Genomic DNA, 26103 nt, shown 5'->3' on the forward strand with positions numbered 1-26103 from the left:
TCACGACAACCTCCAGCCCATGCACCTTCACCAAAAGTCAGCAAACATACACCTCCTACAACCACTACCTCTTCCTCCACTCCCAAACCCCCTCCATCTACCCGTCCCCGTGTGTCTAAAAAACTTTTCCTGTCAAACCTTGACCTCTTCCCTACACCTCCCCCACCCCTTCCGTCCCCTAGGGCCCGCCTGTCCAGGTCCCAACCCAGCACCTCAGCCACCACATCACCGGGATCAGTGATGCCAGCAGTAACCGGCTTCTGGAGTGCACCAAGCAGCAGGGCAGCCAGTGTGCCAAGAAGCCAGCACAAGGACATTCCCCCACCTAAAAAAGTAAAGAAGTTGGCCACAGCCCGGAGGGAGAAGGCCAAAACACCTGCCACCAAGGGCTCTCCCAGGACTACAGTTGTGAGTGGCAAGACAGCTGCGCCACCATCCAAGGTTGGGAAGGGCCAGAGGAGGAAAGGGAAGTCGCCGCCAACCTGCACGGCGGACAAGACCGCCACAGGCACCGCCGCTCAGGACACCGCCGCCAGCAGCACGCTCAGAGAGCCAGCCACCAGCACCACCGCCCAGGACACCTCCACCAGCAGCACGCTCACAGAGCCAGCCACCAGCACCGCCGCCCAGGACACCGCCGCCAGCAGCACGCTCACTGAGCCACCCACCAGCACTGCTGCCCAATGAGCGCCGCAAGCACCGCCGCCAATGAGCCCACCGCCAGCGGCCACGCCACATCCTGTGCCAGTGGCACCACCGCAGACATGGCTGCCATCCCCAGTGGTTAGTCGTACGTGGCTGGTGGTCAGTTCCAGGGGCCTGGACAGCTTCCATGTTGGCCCACCGTCAGTTTAGAATGACATCCACTACCTCTGTCCTTGGCAGGATGAAGCACTCTGGGCACAAAGCCCCCTCCAGAACCAGTGGAGAATGACATCCACTATCTCTGTCCTTGGCAGAATGAAGCACTCTGGGCACAAAGCCCCCTCCAGAACCAGTGGAGAATGACATCCACTACCTCTGTCCTTGGCAGGATGAAGCACTCTGGGCACAAAGCCCCCCTCCAGAACCTGTGGAGAATGACATCCACTTGAGAGACTGTGGCTTTGCACTCCCCAGGATGCAGCAGTGGGCACACCACCCACTGGAGAGACTTGTGAGACTGTGGCTTTGCACTCCCCAGGATAAAACAGTGGGCGAACTACCCACTGGAGAGGCTTGTGAGACTGTGGCTTTGCACTCCCCAGGATAAAGCAGTGGGCAAACCACCCACTGGAGAGACTTGTGAGACTGTGGCTTTGCACTCCCCAGGATACCTCAATGGGCATGGAGCCCCCTCGTAGAGCTGCCATCGGCTGAAGTGCCCCCCCATTCCCTTCCCCCTGAGGTGCCTGTTTTATTTCAATCTGATGCCCCAGCAGTGTTCTCTCCGTTTGGATCGGGTATCTTGTGTGGGCCTCGCCCATGCATTTTGGGCCCAGTGGTCCATGGACTATGTAGGTGCAGTACATGGACTTGAAATCTTGGTGTACATATTTGTTAATAGTGTATATATATTTTTTTGACTAATGGATTTTTACTCATTACAATTGTTCAAATCATTTCTTTTTGTCCTTGCGTTCTTCCAGAGGGGGGTTGGGGGGGTGTAAATGTAATGTTTCAACATGTATTTGTGTGTATGTAGTTGTGTGTGAGGGTGGGGGTGGGGGTGTTTCATGTTGCATGTGTGTATCACTCTCTTTTCCCTCCCCCCTCCCCTGTGTCGTAGGTGCAGTACTCACCGTGGTGGTCGGTCGTGCTCCTGGTAGAGGAGCAGGAAGAGAATGGCAGGTCGAATTTGGAGTTCCGGCTCCATGGCGTCCTGGTTCCTCGTGGGGTGTGTAGAGGTGAGCGTTTTCCCTTCCAAGTCCTGTTTCCGCCGTGTTTTTGTTCGCGTTGAATCTGCCCCGTAAAAGGTGGCGGATTGGCCACTTATAATGGTGTGGGCGTTACATTGTCTTCCGCCTGTCCGTTGGCGGTGACCCCCATGCTGTTTGTTTCTACCTCCGTGGCGGTCGGAGTGTTAAAGTTGCTGTCTATGTTGGGGGTTTCCGCCACGGTCATAATTCCATTTTTTTTACCGCTGGCCTGTTGGCAGTCTCACCGCCGCTTTAACACCGACCGCCAGGGTTGTAATGAGGGCCACAGTGTCATGCTTCATCATATGACCAACTAGCCCCACACAGGTAGGACAGTGCCACCTGGGCGGACTCAACCTCACCGTTAAAAGAACAGGAGGGAGTGCCAAAATTAAAATTGTCTGGAAGTATATGGGATCCAGCTACGCTAGGGAAAGATATAAAAACACCTAGTCAGTCACCTGTGTAACAGTACACCTTTATTCGTGGTGACTGCTGGTGAGGTTAAGAACAGAGGATGGGACCCCAACGTGAGAACAATGACTCACTGGGTCACCTATCTAATAATTACTGGCCAACATGTTTCTGCCCGCTACAAAGAGCCAAGGAAGGTCTAGGGGCATTCTTCAGGGCCTAGGATCCCTAATTAGTCATGCATTATTGCGACAAGAGAAAGACTACTCCGCTAGGAGGAGCGAAGGTTATATAAAAGTACAAGTAGTATAAGGCCTACCTGTGGGGGAATACCCTAGGGCGGCCCTAAACCTGAAAGGCTACTTGCCCCAGGTCAGAAGGAGGGGGAGTGTCCCCTACTGTCACACAAACTCCAAAGGAGGCGCTCGCTTAGCAACTAAATTGCTCCCCTCCTAGACCGCTTGCACAAGCTTGCACTTCTTTAACGGCCCCTTCTTATAAATGACCCCCATACTCCTTGTGTTTGTAATTTTCTCAAAGAATCCGCTTTGTTAGTATTTTTACCATCTTTTTCTTGATCCTCCTCTTTCTCCTACTTGTCTTTTATATTACCCTCTTTCTTGCCATCTTGTGTCTTTTGTCCCGTTGTTCACTTACCTCTTTTGCCAATTCATCCCCAGTACCAACCCCTTTATTCGCGATCTTGGCTTTCGATATTTCCATCCCACTCCCCCCGCATTTCCACCTATCTTGCTTACCTCTTTGTAACTGCTTCCAATCAATCCACTTCCCTTCTTGTGTTTCATTCTGAACCTGTACCCTTCTCCTGTTAAAGTCTGTCTCTGTACCATGTGTTTGGACTCTTGGGACCTTCAAAATATTATTTTTTTCTGAAACGTTATCTTCCTCAACCTCACACTTTGCCTTCCCTCTGTCCTTATCATTTTCGTGCCATGCTTGTATCTCCCCTTCCTGAAGTTCCCATTCTTCTGCATCATGGTCTAATTCACACATCCCATCATAGCCCCAGGCGTCCATTCCCCCTCTCAGCGTGGGACATTCACCATCTGCCTCACCGCCATCAAAAGTTCAATCTCAGACGCTCACCTATGATGTGACTCCTCTTCTTGCTCCCTCAACCTCAGGAAGGTTGTGGTGACTCAGCCTTTGGGGTAATATGCCCTTGACACCAGATGTTTTTCATGAAAGCTCTGTTCTTCTCCCTTACACTGAAAGGGACCATGCTCTGCATGCACTGATTTTCTGACAGGAATTTCCCTCAAGGCATTCTCATTCCTGTCTGATGCCACACTCCCCACTGGCAACTCTTGCACGCTCACTACTTCTGAGGCCCAACCGCCTCTAGGTTTACAGGGTTTCCTTTTATACGAGGGGAGCAAGCATGCCAAATGGCTGCAGCCACGCTCCCTCCCGATGTGGCTTCTCGATGCCAACCCATGCTTGGTTGAGCATGCCGGGTGTAATTAGGTCATTGCGCCCAGCTACACAAAACACCTGAAGCGTTTTCCCGACAGCAGTGCTGTCCTCAGCCATGCTTCCATGCTCTAATGATGTTTTTTATACAGCTTTGTTATAAAAAATGTGAAAACCCCCAGGTTTTAAAACAAAACTCACATACCCTGCCTCACTGCAGGACTACAGCGCTCCTAACTGTCCCTGGAATGCCTTGAAGATGCCAACTTTCTCTGAAGCTCCTCCCCTCCTACAAACTGAGCAATCCCTGACTAGCTACTCCTGGCCTTCTCCACTCTCCCCAACAATGCCAGGGGTGTTCCCATAGAGCACTTTACAGGGTCAGAGGCAAGCACGCAGTCAAGTAAAGACAGGAAAAGTAGCTGGTTATTGGATTGTTGCTGCATTGTGATGTAGTATTCTTTAACGAGGTGTGTCTTTACTTGCTTCCTAAATTGAGCAGCAGTAGGATGGTTCTTATGGATACAGGATACTGTCCCGATTACTTACAAGTAATCGTCATACTCTTAGTCCTGCTCGCCCTTGTCACAGTCATTACTTTTAAGGTGAGTATTCTAAAAATTAAATCCCACCCACCATCCTGGCTGCTATACGGGTTGTATGGAATAACTCATGGTTTTACCACGAATGCAGTTACATCCCTGGCATTATAACAAATGCGTCTGTACCACACATTCCTTTATCACGCATATCATATAGGGAAAGCATTTCACTTTGGAGAGGCATAATTTACTATTCCAACTCAGACAACTTCTCTGACCTCCTGGTCAGCGTTTGTTGCCATCCATTGTGCAGCTCCACCTTCTGCTGCTGCTGATGCCTCTGCCTTGGGCGAACTGAGAGCCAGCTTGACTCTCACTTTGAGGCCCAACTCCACCCGCAGGCTCCCACCTATGCCGCATCCCTGGTGACCTAGTGGCCATCTGCAAGTAAGTATTTTCTGTCTCTCTCTACTCCTACCTTTTGCTTCTACCTTTACTTCTGTTTTTATTTCCTTTCTTTTATTCCTTTTTCTCCCCTTGTCTTTATTCTCTTATTTCTCTGTCTGCGTTTTTCCCCCACTCCACTGTCCCCCTCACAAATCACTTTCTCTGCCCTCCCGCATCCCAGATGACCGGACCCCCGCCTCCTCCCCCATCTAAATGGCGGTCAGTGCGCAGTGAGAGGGTGACTCCTCTGATCTCCTGGTTATCATCTGTTGCTCTCCCCTGTGCAGCTCCACCTGTTTCTGCTGCCTCTGCCTTGGGAAAACTGAGAGCCTGCTTGACTCTCAGTTGAGACCAACCTCCATCCGCAGGCTCCTGCCTGCCTCTCATCCCTGGTTGCCTTGTGGCCATCTCCAAGCAAGTATCTTCTGTCTCTCGCTACTCCTGCGTTTTACTTCTGCCTTTACTTAAGGTTTTACTTCTGTTTTTATTTCCTGTCTTTTATTCTTTATTTTGCCCCATTGTCTCTTTTCTCTCCCATCTCTGTCATGCGTTTTCCCCCGCGCTGCCCCTATTGCCCCTGCAAAGTGCTTTTCCCACCCTCCCTCCTCCCAGTTGACTGGACCCCCGCCTCCCTCCCCTTTTTAATGGCAGCCGCTGCACAGTGAGAGGACGATTCCTCTGACCTCTTGGTTAGCGCCTGGTGCCCTCCACTGTGCAGCTCCACCTGTTGCTGCTTCTGCTACCTCTGCCTTGGGTGAATTGAGGGCCTGCTTAACTCGAGGTCCACCTCCACCCTCAGACTCCCGCCTGCGCCTCATCACTGGTGGCCTAGTGGCCATCTGCAAGTAAGTATCTTCTGTCTCTCTCTACTCCTGCCTTTTACCTATGCCTTTACTTCTGTTTTTACTTCTGTTTTATTTCCTGTCTTTTATTCCTTTTTTCTCACATTGTCTCTTTTCTCTCCCTTTTCTGTTCTGCTTTTTCCCCTGCGCTGCTCCTGCAGCCCCGCCCCCTCCCCCGGCGAAATGCTTTTCCCACCCTCCCTCCTCCCAGCTGACTGGACCCTCCGCCTCCCTCCCCTTCTTAATGGCGGGTGCAGCTGCGCCACTGGCATGCCAAAGTCAAGCCCGTCTGCGCTCGTCCACACCTGGGTTGTGCACAGCGCCACAAACCCTGGTTCTCGCACCATCTGCAGGTTCGATGCCAGAATTTTACGCGCCCTCAACCCAGGAAGATCCTCAGCCTGCCACCGAGCCGATCCCAGAAACACTCATGGACCTTTTTCTTGCTGCGTGGTAGAAGTATGGGGCATTCTTGACTCAACAGCCCTGGATATCACATTCTTCATGGAGATGTGGATCACCCCACCGCCTCCCCAGACATCGCCACAGCCATCCTGGACAACTGCAAAATCATCCACAAGGACAGAGCCAACCAGTCTGGAGGAGGCATTGCTATAGTCTACAAGAACAACCTCCGTCTGACAACCACCAACGAGTTGTAGTCTCAGTCAACCCACGAGCACCTACACTTCCAGACAACTCCCTATAGGCCGCCCGGACCCCAGCCCCAGCTCTGCGAAGACATCGCCGACAGAGCAAAACACCTAAATGGTTTACAGCAGACCTACAGGAATCCAAGCGCTCCTGCAGATGACTGGAACAGAAATGGAGTATCAGCAAATCAACTGAAGACTGCACAGCCTACAAGAATGCAGTCACCACGCACCACCAGAACATCAGAGCCACCAAAAGATCCGACTTTCAAGCACACCTCAACACCAGCACTCACATAAGCAAAGAGCTCATAGCCATCGTCAAAGAGTTCACTAACCCCAGGACAGACACCTCATCCATTCCTCCCTCCCAAGACCTCTGCAACAACCTTGCCACCTTCTTTCACTGAAAAATCCAGGACATCTACAAAGGTTTCAGGAACCAAAACCCACAAGCATCGCTCACCACCATAGACCTAGCACCTCACCTGATACTGAGCTCCTGGACCCCCATCACCAAGAGGACACCTAAAGACTGATAAACTCCATCCACTCGGGAGCACCCTCGGATCCATGCCCTCATCATATTTTCAACCTGGCCTGCGCCGCCATAGCACCCGAGCTCTGCCAAACTATCAACCGATCCTCAGACTGGAAGCACGCCAAAATCAACCCACTACTCAATAAACCCACTGTGAACCCTAGGGAGCTGAAGAACTACAGACCTATCTCTCTGCTCCCTTTCCAAGCCAGGGCACTGCACAACATAGGACCGGCATACCTCAACCACCGCCACGCCTTCTACGTACCCAACAGACATCTCCGCTCCTCCCAGCTCGCCCTTGCGGCCGTCCCCAAGATCCGGAAAAGCACAGCAGGAGGAAGATCCTTCTCCTACCTGGCAGCACAGACATGGAACACGCTACCTTTCAAGCTTAGGCAGATTGCATCACTGAAGCAGTTCATGAAGGATCTCAAGACATGGCACTTGGACTGAGCAGCACACCCACAAACAGCGGCTTGAGACCCTATGGGTGATCAGCTGCCCTCCACAAACCTGTGGTTGATTTATTGAGTTTGCACATCAATAGGGAAAGCGTTGAACTTTGAAGTCCAACACCGCTTTCTCTAAGCTAAATCGTTGTAAAGATTTGCGTGGCAAAGGAATGCATGTTAAAGGCAAATTAGTTGTAACACTTGCATTGTAACAACATGTGTGGTTCGGGTCCTTTTGACGCCTGTTTCCAGCTATACATGACCAGCATTTCCAGAATCCTCCTGTCATATCCAAGCCACGTCAAAGGATAAAGCGAGATTTTGGGTGTAATTGTAATGACTGTGACAAGGACATGTAGGACTAAGAGTAATGAAAAATACCAGTAAGATATCAGGGCATTGCTTCTACGTCCCTTGTCCCAGTCACTACTTTTGATGTGCACCAAAAAAATAAAAGACACTCATTAAACCATCACTTTCACACCCATGAAATGTTTAATGGACACTGATCATATTTGAATCAAGAACCAGAAGAAGAATACAAATCTATCTCCTAAAACAATACAGATTTAAGAAACCCAACTCCAAAGTTTATCTGGTTATCAAGAACATTATTCATTTTTTAATGTCTCACAAACATATTGTCCAAAGATCATGTGGCTGCTCTGCAAATCTCTTGGATGGAAACACATGCAACTCTGCCCATGATGTGACAATGACTCTTATAGATTTGCCATGTGTCAGATCTTAATCAGCAATCAGCTGATTAGCTTGAATGATCATATTGGGAATCCACCTACTCAAAGCCATTGTGTCACTTTCCTCCCTCCTCCTGCTTGAGCAAGAGTCACAAGCAGGTGATCAGATTTTCTGAAATCCTTTGACCTCTCAAGGTAACTAGCGAGAGCTCTTTTAACATCCATTGTGTGCAAAGTATGTTCTTCCTCTTTGAAAGGGGAAAGAAAGAAGGAAGAATCACCTCCGGTGACAAGTTAAAACAAGAATTGATTTTGGTATGAAAGAAAGATTAGGTTTTAATACTATCTCTTCATCAAAAAATCTTAAGAAAGGAGGAAGACAAAGTAAAGCCAAAATCCTATGAGCAGATGTAATAGCCACCAAAAAGAAAATCTTATAGGAAAATAAATAAATCCACTAATTCCAAAGGTTCAAATGTAGGACGATGCAAATAATTTAATACTGAAGAAAAGTAGAGGAGGAATGAGTGGAGGAGCGTAGAACAGGTCCAGAGATACTAAAGCTCCTGAGGACTCTAGACACAAAATGATCAATTTAACTCTGTTGACTTTGAAACTCCCTGAATGCTTTAATCACAAACCATTATGATTTTAGAGTGGAAAAAGAAAAGTTAACATGACCGCCATCCACCAGAAACTGTACCTACCCAGATACAGGACGTTGCTACCAGATGATGCACAGAACACCATTATCACATGAAGCCCAGTGCTTTGCATACACTTTCAAAGTAGGTCTCTTGAAGTCTTGAATAGTATTAACCAAATTAGTAGGAAAATATTTATTTAACAGATTCAACACCTCAGCCTCCAAACCAGCAGATTTAGAGGAGGATGAAGAGAGGATGCCTTGATGGGGGAAGGAATTCAAGGAAAAATCCAAGGAGTATGCACAGCGAGACCCTTTAACATTGGGAACCATGACTGACGTGGACAACATAGCACAACTAGAATTACTTCCGTCTTCTGCTGAATCTTGGCCAAGACCCTTGGAATTAGAGGAAAAGGTAGGAAGGCATAAAGTATCTTTTTGGGTCACTTTTTCAACAAAGCATCCCTTCCTCATGCTGCTTTTTCCTGGGTTCTTGAGCAAAATCTGTGAATCAGAGCATTGTCCTTTGATGTAAAACATCGAGGTACAGAGAGTCGAACCTCCTGCAGAGACTCTTGAAGACTGTCTGAGATGGGGTTGTTGATGTGGGCTACTGAGCCTTTGCTGTCCTTCCTGGGCAAGACATTCTTCTGATAAATTATAGCCCTGAAATTGAGAAAGGGACTGCAGAGGTTCTTTTATAAAAAAAATCTTGTGTCAAATTAGGTGGTGTTTTTACCAATGGCGATAAAGGGTGGTTTGATGAGGGCTGTAGTAGGGCCAAATCTGAACTAAAAGCTGCCATTAAGACAGGTTGCCTAGTAGAGATTCAACCAGCTAGACAATCATATACGAAGGCTCAAATGGTAGCTAAAAAGTCATGGGAAGATGCATTATGGCAAGGTTTGATCCTTGCTACGGATAACAAAAATTATGCGATGTTTTGGGACTTATTGTCCAGAGGGCAAGGAGGAAGCAGGAGGCCTTTCAGGAATCATATTCAACCTGAGACTTGGGTAGATCACTTTATTCAACTTTATGCTACCCCCTACAACTCCTTGGCTGGTCATTTTCCAGCATACGACTCATTAACCCCATGGTGGGCTAGCCGGAGAGATTGATACGAACCACTTGTTTTCTCTATAAAGGAAACTAAAGCTGCAATAAATTCCTTAAAATCAGGCAAAAAAAGCAGGGCCTGATAAGATACCAGGCGATCTTTATAAATCAGAAATTTCTATCTGGTCTTGGTACATTAACTTGATTTCAAATAGAATTGCCGCTGGTGGTGCAATTCCTAGCACCTGGAAGGGAGCAGAAATAATTCCCCTTTTTAAAAAGGGCAACGCAAATTCCACTGCCAATTATAGACCCATCAGCTTGATTGATAATTTGCAGAAAAGTTTTGCCAAACAATTACTAGAGAGGTTAACTATTTGGGTTCAAGACCACCAGGCCCTCTCTACGCTACAAGCGGGCTTTTGATCTAAAACCAGCACGATTGACCAGGTCTTTAGATTGACACTTCTGTATTGGAAATACGTGGCTCTTGCTAATCAACCTTTATATGTTGTTTTCGTGGACCTGAGAGCTGCCTTCGATCTGGTCTCTAGAGAAAAGTTGTGGGAAGCACTATTTCAGATGGGTGTTCCCATTAATTTAGTTCTTCTTCTACAGCGGCTACACGCTAATACGTATGCGCAAGTGAGGTGGGGTGCTCAGGAAGAACTGACAGACAAAATCCCTATACGGAGGGGAGTCCATCAGGGTTGTGTCTTGGCCCCCATACTATTCACCTTATTTATTAACAAAGTGGTTCAAATTCTATCCTCCTGCTCCAATGACGCTCCCACCCTGAATGAGCAGCAGATCCCAATATTACTGTTTGCTGATGACTCGCTTCTTATTTCTAAGACCCCCCTGGGTCTTCAAATCCTTGTGGACAGATTCAAGTCTTTTTGTGATGACCATGGTTTGGAATTGAATGCCAATAAAACAGAATTGATGGTGTTTACTTCTGGCTCCGGTCGGAAATGCACCACCAATTTGGATGGGGCCTCATTAAGTAGAGTTAAGACTATAGACTATCTGGGAGTGCGGTTATCAAATAACCTGTACTGGGAGGACCAAATCAATAAAAGCTTGGGGCTTCTTCAGCACAGAGCGGCCGCTACCCTGCGCTTTTATAAGAATTCCTTATCCAAAGTTGTATCACCATCGATTAAAATCTATTTGGCAAAGGCACAGGGTGCCGCCGCTTATGGTGCTGAAATATGGGGATTCTCCAATAGTAAACGATTAACAGTAGGAGAAAATAACTTTGCCAGGGCTTTACTAGCATGCCCCCGTAGTACCCCCTCGATCCCTATGTTTTTGGACCTAGGCTTTAAACGTATAGCCGACCTGATAGCTTTATGACCTTTGCTATACTGGGTAAGGATTTGGACTGTCCCTGAGCTTATTGTATATAGAGATTCAGCACTCGCTCTACTAAGGAGGCCGAACGCGGCCACTATTCCATGGGTCAAGCACGTTTCCAATTGGTTCTGTATTCTTGGATTACGAAGGTTCTGGGAAGAGCCACACAAGCTGGAGAGATCTGATAAAACTCTTTTGAAGATAGCATACTGGTCCTATGTAAAAAACAACCTGGTCCATTGTACATCCTATGGCCGGCTGACCAACTCATTTATCGATCTTAAGTAGTATCCCCAATATGAACCATATCTTGATCTGATTACCGACTTACTGGGAAAGGGTCTCTATGCACGCTTCCGTTTTGGAAGACTCCAGCTGTTATCCTTTACTAACAGCTGGGGCACCACTTCATCTATTCATCTTTGTCCAGCTTGTCTTGGCTGTTCTGAAACTATTGAACATTTTATGTTTTTTTGCCCTGTATATACTGTTCCAAGATCAAAATGGTTACGTGCAACGTGTCGAGATTTGGGTTTGAGCCAGTGTTCTTCAGCTATTAGGATCTTAAAGAGTGATACTTCTAAATCTGTAATCCTTGTGGTTAGCAAGTTCCTTGTGACCGTGTGGCGTATACGACAACGCTCAATGAATTAAATCTTTTAGCTCTGCCATCAACTACTAATTGAAGGTATGAGTATAGGGATGTGCCTCTTCTGTTATTTTTCTAATTATTGTATATATATATATATATATACTAAGTTATTAAGCTAGTTGATTTTATCTTGTTTATAATTCTGTTATATATGTATTTTATGCTTTGATGGCCTTTTAGACCGAATAAAGCTTTGCAATTGATTAATTGATTGAGAAAGGGTCTGTATATTGCAGTCATTTCTCTCCAGTTTAATGACCTCATCCTCTCCACTGCTGTTCATGTGAACTGACAATCATGGAGGTTGATAGTTGCTCTTCTACATATTTTGCTTGCATCAGTTGTCAAAACTAGAGGTTGTTGAGTATGCATCTCCACTCCTTTAAATAGATTCTCAGAATTCATCCACCCCATCAACTGATCTTTAAGTTCTATTGAAAGAGGAATTGGAGTCTCCAAAGGGTAAGTACTCTGAGAGAAGCACTTGTGCCGATGACATAACAATAAACAGACATAAAGACGGGCCCATTGAACAGTGAACACACATGGATTTCCACACAGTCTGGCTGCAACCACTGTCTTCCTCAGGATAAGTTTGATCACACTTTAAAGAAAAATGATTCATATTTCCTGAAGAAAGACATTTCCCAATTCCATCTAAAATCTGCCCCTAATTAGATTGATCTCTCTGTCGAAGGAAGGCGTTGGCATTTGGGAGGGTTCAAGAGAAGACACAGCTTTTCACTTATTATCTTTGTGTTGTCCAGAATGTGAGAGGCCTCTTGTTCAGAGGGAGCATGGAGCAGTCAGTTTTCCAAGTAAGAATAAACAAGTATTCCTTGGAGATGGAGGTAAGCAATCACTGGTGCAATCATCTTTGTAAAAAAGCTCAGACCTGAGATCGACCTTTAGATCGAAGGGCAGAACCTTGAACTGGCAATGCTGTTGACCCACACAAACCTCAGATACTTCCAGTAATGTTTGACAATCTTTAGATGGAGCTATGCTCCCATAAGGTCTAGTGTAATCATGGAATGATTCAATGGATTAAAAGATTTATCCACTTTTAATCCTGGCCACCACTCATCAACATGAATGTTATCAGGAGAACTCAATTCCATCTCCTCCAAATGATGAAGTTTAGGAATGACCCTCACTAGAGCAATTTTTTCAGGATCGTTCTACTCCTGCTTAATCACCTGCGACATAAACTGATGGATAGGAAGATCTGTGTTATCTATCGTCTGAAATCGTCCACTGGATCAAAACCTATATTCTCTCTGACATCTGTTAAAAAGGTTTGTAACATTTCTTTAGATATATACTTCCCCTTTTATCTGATATAGGGAAGGAATCTTCCAATTCAGAAGAAATGTCTGAGGTAGACATTATGGCCCTCATTATGACATTGGCAGTAAGTGCCGCTTACTGCCATGCTGACCGCCGCCAACATACCGCGGCGGTATACCGCTACGCGTATTGTGATCCACACATAGATATCTGCCACTAAACAGACACACGCACAAGTCCGCCATACCAAAGGTCAGTGATAAAATGGCAGTACCAAAACCCACACTATTTTGCTAACAGAAATACCCCCACATTTCTATGACCCACAAATCACTGCGGCGGACATTCAACCGCGGTAAACCAGTGGCGGTACATGCCGCCGAGCTCAAAATACACACACACATACAAGACAACACCACATTGGACAATTGAAACTACACACATCTGACACTCGTACACAACCACACCCACACACCAACACCACTATAAAACACACACACACATTACCCACAAACCTTTACCACCACAAACAAGTTACAACAGAGAGAGACACACCAGGAGCACCCACAGAATCAGAGTCACAGAACACCATCACCCATACACCATCCACGCACCTCACAGCACACACCCCAACACATCACCCCATACACACTCACACTACACCCATGGCACCACAAAGACACCCCAGGCTCTCAGAGGAGGAGCTAAGGGTCATGGTGGAGGAAATCATCCGGGTAGAGCCACAGCTATATGGATCACAGGTGCAGCAGACTTCCATTGCTAGGAAGATGGAGCTATGGCCGAGAGTCGTGGACAGGGTCAACGCCGTTGGACAGCACCCCAGAACAAGGGATGACATCAGGAAGAGGTGGAACGACCTACGGGGGAAGGTGCGTTCCGTGGTTGCAGGACACCAGATAGCTGTACAGAGGACTGGCAGTGGACCCCACCTCCTCCCCCCACAACTAATAACATGGGAGGAGCATGTCTTGGCGATCATGCATCCTGAGGGCCTGGCAGGAGTAGCAGGAGGACTGGACTCTGGTAAGTCAAATCTTTACTACTTTCACCACCCCCCTACCTGCATGCCATCACAAACTCCAACCCCTAACCTCACCCCCATCACTCCACCACCTCACATATAGCCCACCCCAAAACCAAGCCCTGCATATAACACCAAAGCATGGACACCACTCACAGACCTGCATGGACCCCCATCACCACAGCATGCACACTAGTGACAATCACTTAGTCAACCAAATCACAACTCACAAAAGCCAAAGCTGCCTTGGTAATAACAACCATAGACGGGAACATACCCATGCACAAGATGTCACACGCAGTAACAATGACACTGCATTTACATCCCCACAGGACCCCCACACAACGTCACCGGAGAGGAGGTGCCAGCAACATCCAGTCCCCCCCGGGAAGAGGCCCACAGTGATTGCAGCAGCTCTGCACGCCTGATCAGGATGACCAACCTGGCCCGTCAAGGACCTCTGGACAGTCGGTGGCCCAGGCACAGTCCCATACCACCACAGAGCCTCCCCCCTCAGAAAACACCAGTACAGCACCCACCCAGCGGGCCCATCCCTCTGTCCCCAGGACACTTCAATCAACAGTGTGTTCACCTCTACAGGGACCCCAGGAAACACCACAAACACAGGATGATCTGGGACCTGGGGTCAGTGGCATGGGCACACGGTTCAGGGGACAGAGGCACAGGACAACAGGGAAGCTAAGAGGACTGCTGTGCGACAGGGGGCGGTCAGGCCCAGGGAACCAACTCTCCACGAGGCACTCACCAACATCCTAGGAGTATACCACCATTCCCAGGAGACGATGGGCTAGATACTGGCCAAGTTGCAGGAGACCCAGCGGCTGCAGGAGGGACAGTACCTGGGGATCAGGGAGGACCTGAGGGGCATACATGGCCAACACCATGAGGGAGGCAGTGGCACACCACCGGGCACCTGACACTAGCCACACCGATGAACAGCCCTCCACCTCGGCTGATGCTAGTGGACAGGAGACCCCGCCACAGGAACAACAGGCCACCAGCACCCTTCTCCCTGCAGACGGAGAACCACCACGCAAAAGGTCCCTGCGATCCAGGCAGAAGCCACAGAACATTGCCAAGACCCCCCCCAAGGAAATATGGCTCCTCTGAATGTGACCCTTGTGTCCCACTCTGTCACCCTGTCCACCTTGAACTGCCATTGCCAGACTCCCTATGCCCCCTTGGACAATGCACCTGTGATACCAATATCCTGGACATTCCTCCATCATCAACCCAGCCCATTGCGATCCCCCTACACTTATTATGACCTAAATAAACACCCTTGGAACTAATATAAGTATGGAGTCTGTCAATTGATTGAAATATGTATTAGTTTAACAAGCTGTAAACATTTCAATTCAAATGTACAGTTATATATACATAGGTATGACCTGTAGTGGGCAGCAGTAAACACACCAGGAGCCAGAGTGGGGCACAGATATCTGAAAATAGAGATGCCAAAGGGTACAGTAAGTGGCCATAGAAAAAGGAAAATCAGGCTGCCATGTACAATGTCCAACACAAAACAGCAATGGAAGGTGAGATTACAGTATCTTACCTGTGTGTCACTGGAAGTACTATTGAATTATAGTAGTTCTGTTGTCCACATCCTCTTCCTCTGCCTCCTGTTCATCACTGTCCACAGGCTCCACCGCTGCCACATGACCATCTCCAGCCTCATCCTCCTGCAGAAAAGGCACCTGGCGTCTCAAGGCCAGGTTGTGCAACATGCAACGATGATTTGGCACACCTTCTTGGGTGAGTAACACAGGGATCCACCTGTGAGATGGAGGCACCAGAATCTGGCCTTCAGGAGGCCAAAGGTGCGCTCATTGATCCTTCGCCCATGTGCCTCATTGTATCGTTCCTCTGCCCTTGTCCTGGCATTCCTCACTGGGGTCAGTAGCCATGAGAGGTTGGGGTAACCAGAGTCACCTGTAAATATCGAGAGATACCTGTTAGCCAGACACTCACCCTTAGGGCCAAACCCACACCCATATACCAACAGACACTGGGTGGGGACCATGGGCTCATCTATTAGCCACACCCTGTGCCTCTGGAGTTGAGACATCACATATGGAATGCTGCTATTCCTCAAAATAAAGGCATCATGCACAAACCCGGGATACTTTGCATTGACATGGGAGATGTACTGGTCCGCCAGGCACACTATCTGCACATTCAGAGAGTGAAAGCTCTTTCGATTTCTGAACACCTGTTCATTTCTCGGGGGGGACAAAGGCAATATGTGTACCATCAATAGCACTAATGATTTTGGGGATATGTCCCATTGCATAGAAGTCAGCCTTCACTGTGGCCAAATCCTCCACCTGGGGGAAACGATGGAGCTGCGCATGTGTTTCATCAGGGCAGACAACACTCTGGTCAGCACGTTTGAGAACATAGGCTGTGACATTCCTGCTGCCATGCCCACTGTCGCTTGGAACCACCCACTTGCCAAGAAATGGACCACTGACAGGATCTGCACAAGAGGGAGGATCCCAGTGGGGTGGCGGATAGCTGAGATCAGGTCTGGCTCCAATTGGGCACACAGCTAATGGTTTGTGGCCCTATCAAGTCTGTAGGTTAGGATAATGTGCCTGTCCTCCATTGTCGCCAGGCCCACCAGGGGTCTGAACACTGGGGTATGTCTCCATCTCCTATTCATCCTCACCGGTTGAACTCTAGGGTGAAAAACGGTGAGCAGATGGTCATATTCAAACATATCCTCAGATTAATATGCCTTGCATTTGTTTTTACAGAAACAGTATGTGAATGTGTAGGTCCGTTGATGTGCCTATGTCTGCTCTGACGCAGTTATGTGCCATGGCCTCTTCCCCCCTGAAATGGCGGCCGCCTGGCCTGTGAGGAGGGACAAGTGGAAATTAGGTAATTCCGCTAATGTGCACCGTTGCGGGAGGAGGTCAACGACCGCTGTGCAACACATCATTGGTTATTATTGGGGCCTAAGGGTTCCAAGAGCCAATGGTGATGTACGCCGGCGGTGACTGTATTCACCGCCGCGGACGTGACCGCCATTTTCTATCTGTTCACTCACTTGCGACCTGACCTTCAACAGGAGAGGACCTACACTGCAAGTGCTGCTGTGACCTGTGTCTGGAAGCGACCATGGCTCGAGTGTCTGGGGAAAGGGCCCCTGCCTTCACTTCCGAGGAGTTGGGGAGACTAGTGGATGGGGTCCTACTCCATTACCCTTTACTTTATGGTCCTCCAGACAAACAGGTGAGTACACTGTGAGCAGGATGCATGGGGCATGAATGTATGGAGTGCAGTGTGTGTAAGCCTCATGTGGGGGGGGCTGAGGGGTCTTGGGCAGAGTGCTGCATGTTTGGTGGGCAATGTCTGTGAGTGTGGGGATGGGAGGGATATGGTGGGCCATGAGTGTAACAGTCCGGACAGTATGACTAATACCTTTTCTTATGTATCTTTTTCTGCAGGTCAGTGCCCATCAGAAAAAGGGTATTTGGCGTGCCATCGCCAAGGAGATGCGGACCCTGGGGGTCTTTGACAGGCGGAGCACCCACTGTTGAAAACGGTGGGAGGACCTGCGCCGCAGGGCAAGGAAGATGGCGGAGGCCCAGCTGGGGATGTCCTCCCAACGAGGAAGGGGTGCCCGTCGTACCCTGACCCCCCTGATGTTCCGCATCCTGGCGGTGGCCTATCCGGAGTTTGATGGGCGCTTGAAGGTATCACAGCAGCCACAAGGGGGTGAGTACAAATTCAGAATCATGAAGTTGCGCGTGTTGAGGTGTAACCTGGGTGGGGGATGTGGCTCTTTGGGTGCCCCTAGACCAGGACGATCATGGCAGGGTAGGTTCCATGATGGGCAGGCTCAGATGCACTCTAACCCCATTAATGTTAGTGTGCATCTACTACTGGGCAGGGTCCTGTGGGTTTTCAGGTGTGCAGCTAATAGCGTTAGGCATTGTACCTCATGGCCTGGTGACTAACATTGTAACTGGTATTGCATGGCCTGGTGCATAGGGCTGTTCCCTGTGAGTTGTGTACGCCAACGGTGGTGTTGTTGCTGGCATTGATCAAGTGTATCCTCTGTCTCTTCCCCACCCTTTATGTTTTGTCGCCCTGTCCTTGTGTGCATTAGCATCATCTGGCGGAGAAGCAGAGGCACCGGCGACAGGGGGAGCTGCATCCCACATGGGCCTGGAGGCCGAATCCACCGGCGGTGAGGGCACTAGTGGGATGGAGGGCGAGGGGAGCACCACAACAGAGGCAAGAGGGGACAGTTCTGACAGCAACACCTCCTCCGATGGAAGCTCCCTGGCGGTGGCGGACACCTCTGTGCCCACCCCAACTACAGGTACAGCCACCACCCCCGTACCAGCACTGACCTCCCAGCAGCCTCTCAGCGGGTTTCCCATGCCCGCTCACCCAGGAGGGTGGGCATCTTCTTTGCCCCAGGCACCTCAGGCCCTGCCCCAGTCAGCCCTGCTTCCCTCAGTGAGGAGGCTATTGACCTCCTGAGATCCCTCTTTGTTGGGCAGTCAACCATACTGAATGCCATCCAGGGTCTAGCAGGGAATTTGCAACAAACAAATGCATTCCTGGAGGGCATTCACTCTGGCGTGGCAGCCCAACAGAGATCATTCCAGGTTCTGGCCAACTCACTGATGGCAGCCATTGTCCCTGTCTCTAGCCTCCCACCTCAAACTCCCTCTACCCAGTCACATTCCCCTCAACCCCAGCCTATCCAAAGCACACCTTCAGTCCTGCATGCACCCAAATCAACACACAGAAGTGTCTCAGGCAAACACAAGCACCACACATCATCCCACAGGCACTCACACAAGCACCATCCAGATGCAGACACACAAACATCCACTGCCTCCATTGTGTCCCCCTCCTCCTTGTCGCCCACCTCCCTCCCAGTAGCGTCTCCCCTCACACCTGCATGCACAACATCCTCATCCACTACCTCCATCACCAGCACGCCTATCACTACACGCCCCTCACTGGCAGTCACCATCCCCACATCCATGCACACGTACCCTGTGTCCTATCCCACTGTGTCGGTGGCCCTTCCTCCCAAAGTACACAAACGCAAGCACTCAGACACCCAACAGCCATCCACCACACAACAGCATCCAGCCCATGCACCTGCACCCAAACACAGCAGATAGACACCTCCTACAAATACTCCCTCTTCCTCCACTCCCAAACCTTCCCTCTCTTCCATCCCAAGTGTCCCTAAAAGGCTTTTCCTCTCCACCCTTGACCTATTCCCTGCCCCTTCCCTCCAGCCCGTCCTTCACTTTGGGCCAGGGTGGGCAGAACCCAGGCCAGCACCTCAGCCATCCAGTCCACAGCCACTGTAGTTTCTGCAGCTACTGCATGTGTGAGAGGCTCCAAGGAGGCACCCGTCAGCACTGCCAGTTTACCTGCACCACCTGCCAAGGGCAAGAAGGGGCTGACAGCTAGCAAGGGGAAGGAGGCACCACCAGCCAGCAAGGGCAAGGAGGCACCACCAGCCAGCAAGGGCAAGGAGGCACCACCAGCAAGCAAGTGCAAGGAGGCGGCACCACCAGCTAGCAAGGGCAGGAAGGGAACACCAGCTGGTACAAACAAGGAGGCACCACCAGCTGCCAAGGGCAGGAAGAGAACAACAGCTGCCAAGGCCAATGTAAAAGGAACAGACGCCGCAGGCAGGATGGATCTGGTGCCTGGGGCTGGAGCAGCATCTGGGCAAACAACACCAGCCATGGCACTACAGCCATCCGAGGCTGCAGGGCAAGGGCTGGAGCCTCACCCCACCACTGACAGCACCGCCACCTGCAGCACCGCCAGCAGCACCACTGCCAGCAGCAACAGCCCCGTGGGCAGCTGTCCGAGGCTGCAGGGGAAGGGCTGGAGCCTCCCCCCACCACTGACAGCATCGCCACTTGCACTGCCACCAGCACCGCCACCTGCACCGCCAGCTGCACCACTGCCAGTAGCAGCAGCCCCAGTGGGCAGCTGTCCAAGGCTGCAGGGGAAGGGCTGGAGCCTCCCCCCACCACTGACAGCACCGCCGCCAGCCCCGCAACTGTCATCCACTGAGCAGCCGTCACCGCCGGCGAGCAGTGTGTAGTCATGACTACATGGGCTGTAGTGCCTCCTGGCCCCTGCAACAACTGTAGGTGTGACACCCAGGTGAGAGACTGTGACCTTGCACCATCCACGATCTGCATCACAGGGCACAAGGCCCCCTCCAGAACCAGTAGAAGAAGGCATCCACTCACCCCCTCCTTGCCAGGAAGAGGCACACTGGGCATGAGGCTTCCTTCAGAACCAGTAGAAGAAGGCATCGACTCACCCCCTCCTTGCCAGGAAGAAGCACACAGGGCACAAGGCCCCCTCCAGAACCAGTGGAAGAAGGCATCCACTTGAGAGACTGTGGCTTTGCACTCTCCAGGGCCAAACAGTGGGCAAATCACCCACTTGAAAGACTGTGGCATTGCACTCCCCAGGAGCAAGCAGTGGGCAAACTACCCACTTGAGAGACTGTGGCTTTTCACTCCCCAGGTCCAAACAGTAGGCAATTCACCCACTTGAAAGACTGTGGCCTTGCACTCCCCAGCAGCACGCAGTGGGCAAACCACCTGTAAGAGTGTTGAGGGGACCCTGTTCCTGGATGGTGCCCCAAGACCTGCGATCCACTGCTAACAGCACAGACACAGGAACGCCTGTTTTCAACCCGGACATTCGGGTTATAGGACTAAAAAGGAAGGACGGACTAAAGAAAAGGGCGGGATTTGAGGAAGAAGGAGAGGAAGACCGATGTCAAAGAGAGGAGAGAGAAGTCCCACACGAAGAGCCCCCAAAAGGAGAACCACCTAGGGAGAACGGAGCAGATAACAGAGGAACTGGAAGCACCTCGACGGGAGGACACACCATCAACAGTGAGGAACCACCGCTCCAGCGCCAGCCACGTCCCCGGAGGGATGTGGCTTTCGCAGGTACGTGCCTGCCTAACTAATCCCGGGCTGTTACTGGGTGGGAGAGGGGAGCGCGGACGGTGCGAGGCAGTGAAGGAGAGACCAGACAAATAAACGGTCCGTCTCTCTGTTTTCCTAGTTTTGTATTTTATTTATCTTTTTTTTTCCTTTTTCTCCTTTTGACTAACCCTCACTACTTATCATTGCTTGGGGAGAATCCTGTGAAGATAACAGGACTCCCAACACAGAGGAAAGCCATTTCTCTTGTTAAAACAACGGAGAGCACACCACAGGGCTCAACGGTCGGGGAGCACTCGCCGAGTTGCCTGTTTTCCCACCACACTGCACCTACCCCTCTAACCAGTATATAAATAAGAAACGAAGAGTAAAAATACATACCATTTTCTTTTGGTTTTCATTATTTTATTTTATTGAGGGACATCGCTCTTCCACCCCGACGTCACCATTCTTGGGAGGACCGCTCCTAAAGGAAAGAAAAGAAGAAAAGAAACGTATTAAAACAAGGAAAAGAAAGAAGTAAAGAAAGGACCAAAGAAGAAAAGGAACAAGAGAAAGAGAGGGAGAAAGAGAGACCTTGATAGCAATAAAGGAACTAAAGTAGCATTCAAATAATAACGTTTAGAGTTATAATTTTGAAAACAGCTTAAAAACAATAATAAAAATATCAGCTTTGAACTACATCCTGACTCCAATCCGATTATTAACATCTCCAACCCTCTGGGATATCCCACGTCCTCTACACCACCCACTTGAAAGACTGTGGCTTTGCACTCCCCAGGACCATACAGTGGGCAAACCACCCACTAGAGAGACTGTGGCTTTGCACTCTCCAGGAGCAAGCAGTGGGCAAATCACCCACTTGAAAGACTGTGGCCTTGCACTCCCCAGGAGCAAGCAGTGGGCAAACCACCCACTTGAGAGACTGCAGCTTGCAGTCCCCAAGGGCAAGTAGTGGGCAAACCATCCACTTGAGAGACTGTGGCTTTGCACTCCCCAGGACATCACAGAGGGCATGTAGCCCCCTCTAGGAGCAGTGGCATTGTACCATCTTCTGGCTGAGGTGCCCCCGTTCCCCTTCCCCCTGAGGTGCCTGTGTATCTTCGACCTGATGCCCCAGCTGTGTTCTCTCCGTATTGAGGCAGGAGTCAAGTGTGGCCTTGGCCTATGTGTTATGGCCCTGTGGGCCACGGACACTTTGGAGTGGGCATTGTCCCTCCATTTGTATATATTGTACATACTGTTTTGTGCTTTAAGGACGTATTTATCTACATGTTTTATATTACACTCATTTTAATCAATTCCTTTTGTCCTTGTGTTATTCCTGAGGGTTACGGGTGGATATGTCATGTTGTTGCATCTGTTTGTGTTTATGGGGGTGTGGGTGGGGGTGTTGCATGTTGCATGTGTGTGTCACTCTCTTTTTCCTCCCCTCCTCCCTTGTGTGCTATGTGCGATACTCACTGTGGTCGTCTTTGCCGCTGTTCATGTTCCTGGTGTAGGAGGAGGTAGACCAGCATTGGAAATATGTGCAACTCGGGCTCCATGGCGTTGTGGTTCTTATGGTAAGCCTATAAAGTCTCTAAGACAATCTAAAACATATCTTCCTCATCCTCTTTTCTGCTCTTTTCATGTCTCTTGGGCAAGAGAAAGGAAGTACCAGAAGAGTAAGGTGACACTGGAGACCTGAAATGAGAAGATGAAATGTCTCCTTTCTGTAGAATATTCGTGTAATAATCCAGGCAACAACATATCAGAAAATGCCAAGAAACTCTGTTCCACTGGTGTGTTTTAATACTGAAAATGGAGATATGCACCTCCTGTGCTCTGAAATGAAAGCATGCGCATGTGCTGACCATGCCGATCCACTGTGCATGGGTGAGCCAGACTCCGCCTCAGATGGCAATCTGCAAGATGACAAGGAGTGAGCCAGCAACTTTGGAGTCTTATTGTCACCCCTCACCACTGGCCAAAAAGGTCCCACAATGCAGAAAGAATGTCCTGCAAGTCCAGCAGGCAGGAAATGTCTCTCTTCACTTTAATGTGATCGCACCTAGAAAGGAAGTTAACCACCTCTTGCGCCATCTACATCTCATTCTGGTTCCGTCCCAAAGACAGAATAAAACAAGCAAGAGGATTGTGGGAAGGCTGTTCACTTACAGCACCCAAGGGGTGGGGCTTCAATTTTAAACCTCTGCTTTTTTATTCTGTCCTGGGAGTGGGATTACCTCTAAAGTAGTGTGAGGGATTTAGAGTTAATGCTCCAGATCCTGGGTTAATTGATGGAAAGGCCTAGTGCTATGTTGGCGTGCATAGAGCTTTTTAGATCTTCGCTGTTGGCCAGATCCATTGTTTTTAATGTACATCAAGTTTATCCCCTTGCTCATGATAGGCTGGCTTTATTTTCTGTTCCAATTTTCATCGCTTGATTCAATGGCTTCCCTCCCTATTTTGTTTTTTTTCTACCTATGAGCATTTTATGTTAGGGTTCTAGTTGTTTGAATGGTATCCTTCCAATGCGGACATTGCTTGCATTCAGAGAAGTCCTTTTTTTCTTTTGCATTAAGTGCCTGTGGGAGTGCATGTGTTGTCTAGCCCTTTCCCCATGTGCTGCTTCCCATTGCCCCACACATCACTTCCCATGATGCTTCCCATCCCCCATCTGTTAAGTTTTGTTTTAAATTAAACATGCAGTCTTCCCCAGTACTGCTCTTCTCTTGCTGCCCTGCCACTCCCTTCTTTTCAGCCCATGTCACTTTTTTAAAAAATGTTTTGCTCTTGTGCTGTCAGCAGTTATTTATTTTAAGATGCTTTTTACCCATTTCAAGATACCCCACACAGGTGGGCACTAAAACTGGGTATGTATGTGAACAAACCCATTCAGAGATGGCTATCATGGATGCGTGTGATCGCCTGGCATCCATCCTTGAATGCATTTGTTATGCTTATATAAACCCATTTAAATTTGGACATTGAAGATGCACTCACGTTCAAAGCATCTATTTTACACAAAAAAGTATTGGCAAAGTCAATAGGTTTGAGTGCCGAGACCTATTTGCGAGAACTCAGCTTCCACGTCTTACTGACATTCCTTATGTGATGGTCAGAGGGCTTCAGTTTGAAGGTAAAGGTGCCATTTTGGCTTAGGTCTTTGTTGGGACTTGCATTGATTTTATGTTGTGAGGACACTACAGCCTTGGGGATGTTAACTAGACACAACTTCCTCTGTGGTGATATCAAAATTCAGGACGTGAGGGGAACAAAGTACGCTCATTGTGAGGTTGTGCTGGCACAGCATGAGTAGAGAAAAGCTCCCCTCCGAAGTAGTGGTACTAATGTAACAGGGGGCACCTATAACGAAGTATAGATTAGTAAGGTACCAGCGTCCTTATCATTTACGTGTAGTTACAGGTATCAGAATATGTCAGCTGGTGACAAAGAAGGAGAACAGCTCCATGTGTCCAAGATCACAACTTCTTACTACAGACTTGCCAACTTGTGAACTGTTTCACCTATGTGAGAACGGGGCAGGATCTTGTCCGAGCACAGCCCGAAGCACTTTACCTCACCTCCTCACCTTCTCCCACATTACCAAATACAAAACGTCTAATCATGTTGCCAGTGACCTGAAGTGGTCTCACACTCCGTAAAGGACATCAGCTGTGTATAGCCTCTAAACAACTGGAAATCTGTTCTCTGTGGGGGGTCTCCAGTTAACTGTGTGCACACTGTGTGATATCTGCTCCTCTCCTGGTGCCCATGTGATGGGATCTGATACTGTGTAAGACTGTCAGTTGACTGATGATCAACCTAAGTAGGACCGTGATTAGTGCTGACTGACAAGGGATTCCTGTGTCAAGGTAAGCAGATCCCATGCCAAGAGTGAGGCAAAGGTGAAACATTAAAAACAACCAGATTCCTGTGTGGTTGAAGCCATCAAGCTGTAAAGTGCTAGCCAACTTTGATGCCTCACAATGCATATACAGTGTACGAACACAGGTAGGCTATGTTGACCATGCAGGGCCAGTGGTGTTGTGCATGAGACAACAAAACTGCAACCCACCCGCCACAGAATACAGACAAAGGGGAAATGCAGTGAGCGTGTGGGGCCAAGCAGCAGGGATGAGAGAGCCTGTCAGGGACTGTAACACATGCACTCTCAACCAGCTGATGGAACAGTTCCTAGCCCTAAGTAGTGAAGAAAATCACATACTCTGACTACAAAGACCTGCAAGCATTTGCATGGGAGGTCTCCATCTTCCAGTCTATCAACGCCCTAATGAAATAACTGTCTTTGAATCTCTAAGGGCCTCATTACGAGTCTGGTGGTCACTAGACTTGCGGATGGCAGTTGGACCGCCGCCAATGTGGCGCTCCAACCCCCACCAATGTGGCGGTCCGACAGCCACATTACAACCCTGGAGGTCAGGCCGCAGGGAGATCCCGGCGGTCTGGAGGGGGTGGTGTTGTGTTGCCATTTTAGCTATAGTTCTATACATGTTATTTTAGCAAAACTAGGCCTGCTGCTGTGCACTTTAACCTAGATATGTTTTATTTTAGCTTTGTCATATTATTTTAACAATAGCTACATTTGCGGTCTTGTTTTATTTTTTCTATCTAGCTGTTCTTCGCCTAGGTCAGCACTAGGTTCTTAAACAAGACATTTCTTTCACTCTGTGCTTTTCTCAAGGCTGCAGTAAGAAAGGGTGTCGACAAAAGTGATACGCTTTGTCTCCAATGTTCACAGAAACATACACACTCTTACATGGGGATCCTTTCTTGGAACATCAGCTGTTTTATTATAAAACACTACTTTGACCCATACGTTAGAGGGAGATTCCAGCCAGATGGCAATGACTGTATGCTGATTGCTGAGTACTTTGCTACAGCTTCTTATGTAGACTACAGGCCTCTTGCTCAGGTATGAGGGATGATGTCTTCCTAGGAGAACCTGAAGGCAGAATTAGAGCTTAACATGCTGTGCTCTAACATAGTCTAGGTAGGAACTATTCTTAACGATATTAGTGACAATATGGTAGTGTTATTTGTGTGTTTTACTCTCCTTGTCAAGATTTTAATCCTGTCATGCTTCATCATCCTAGTTATTGCAATACATGCTTTATTATATAAGATGCA

This window comes from Pleurodeles waltl, chromosome 4_1 (assembly GCF_031143425.1).
Source record: "Pleurodeles waltl isolate 20211129_DDA chromosome 4_1, aPleWal1.hap1.20221129, whole genome shotgun sequence".
In the NCBI taxonomy this organism is placed as follows: domain Eukaryota; kingdom Metazoa; phylum Chordata; class Amphibia; order Caudata; family Salamandridae; genus Pleurodeles; species Pleurodeles waltl.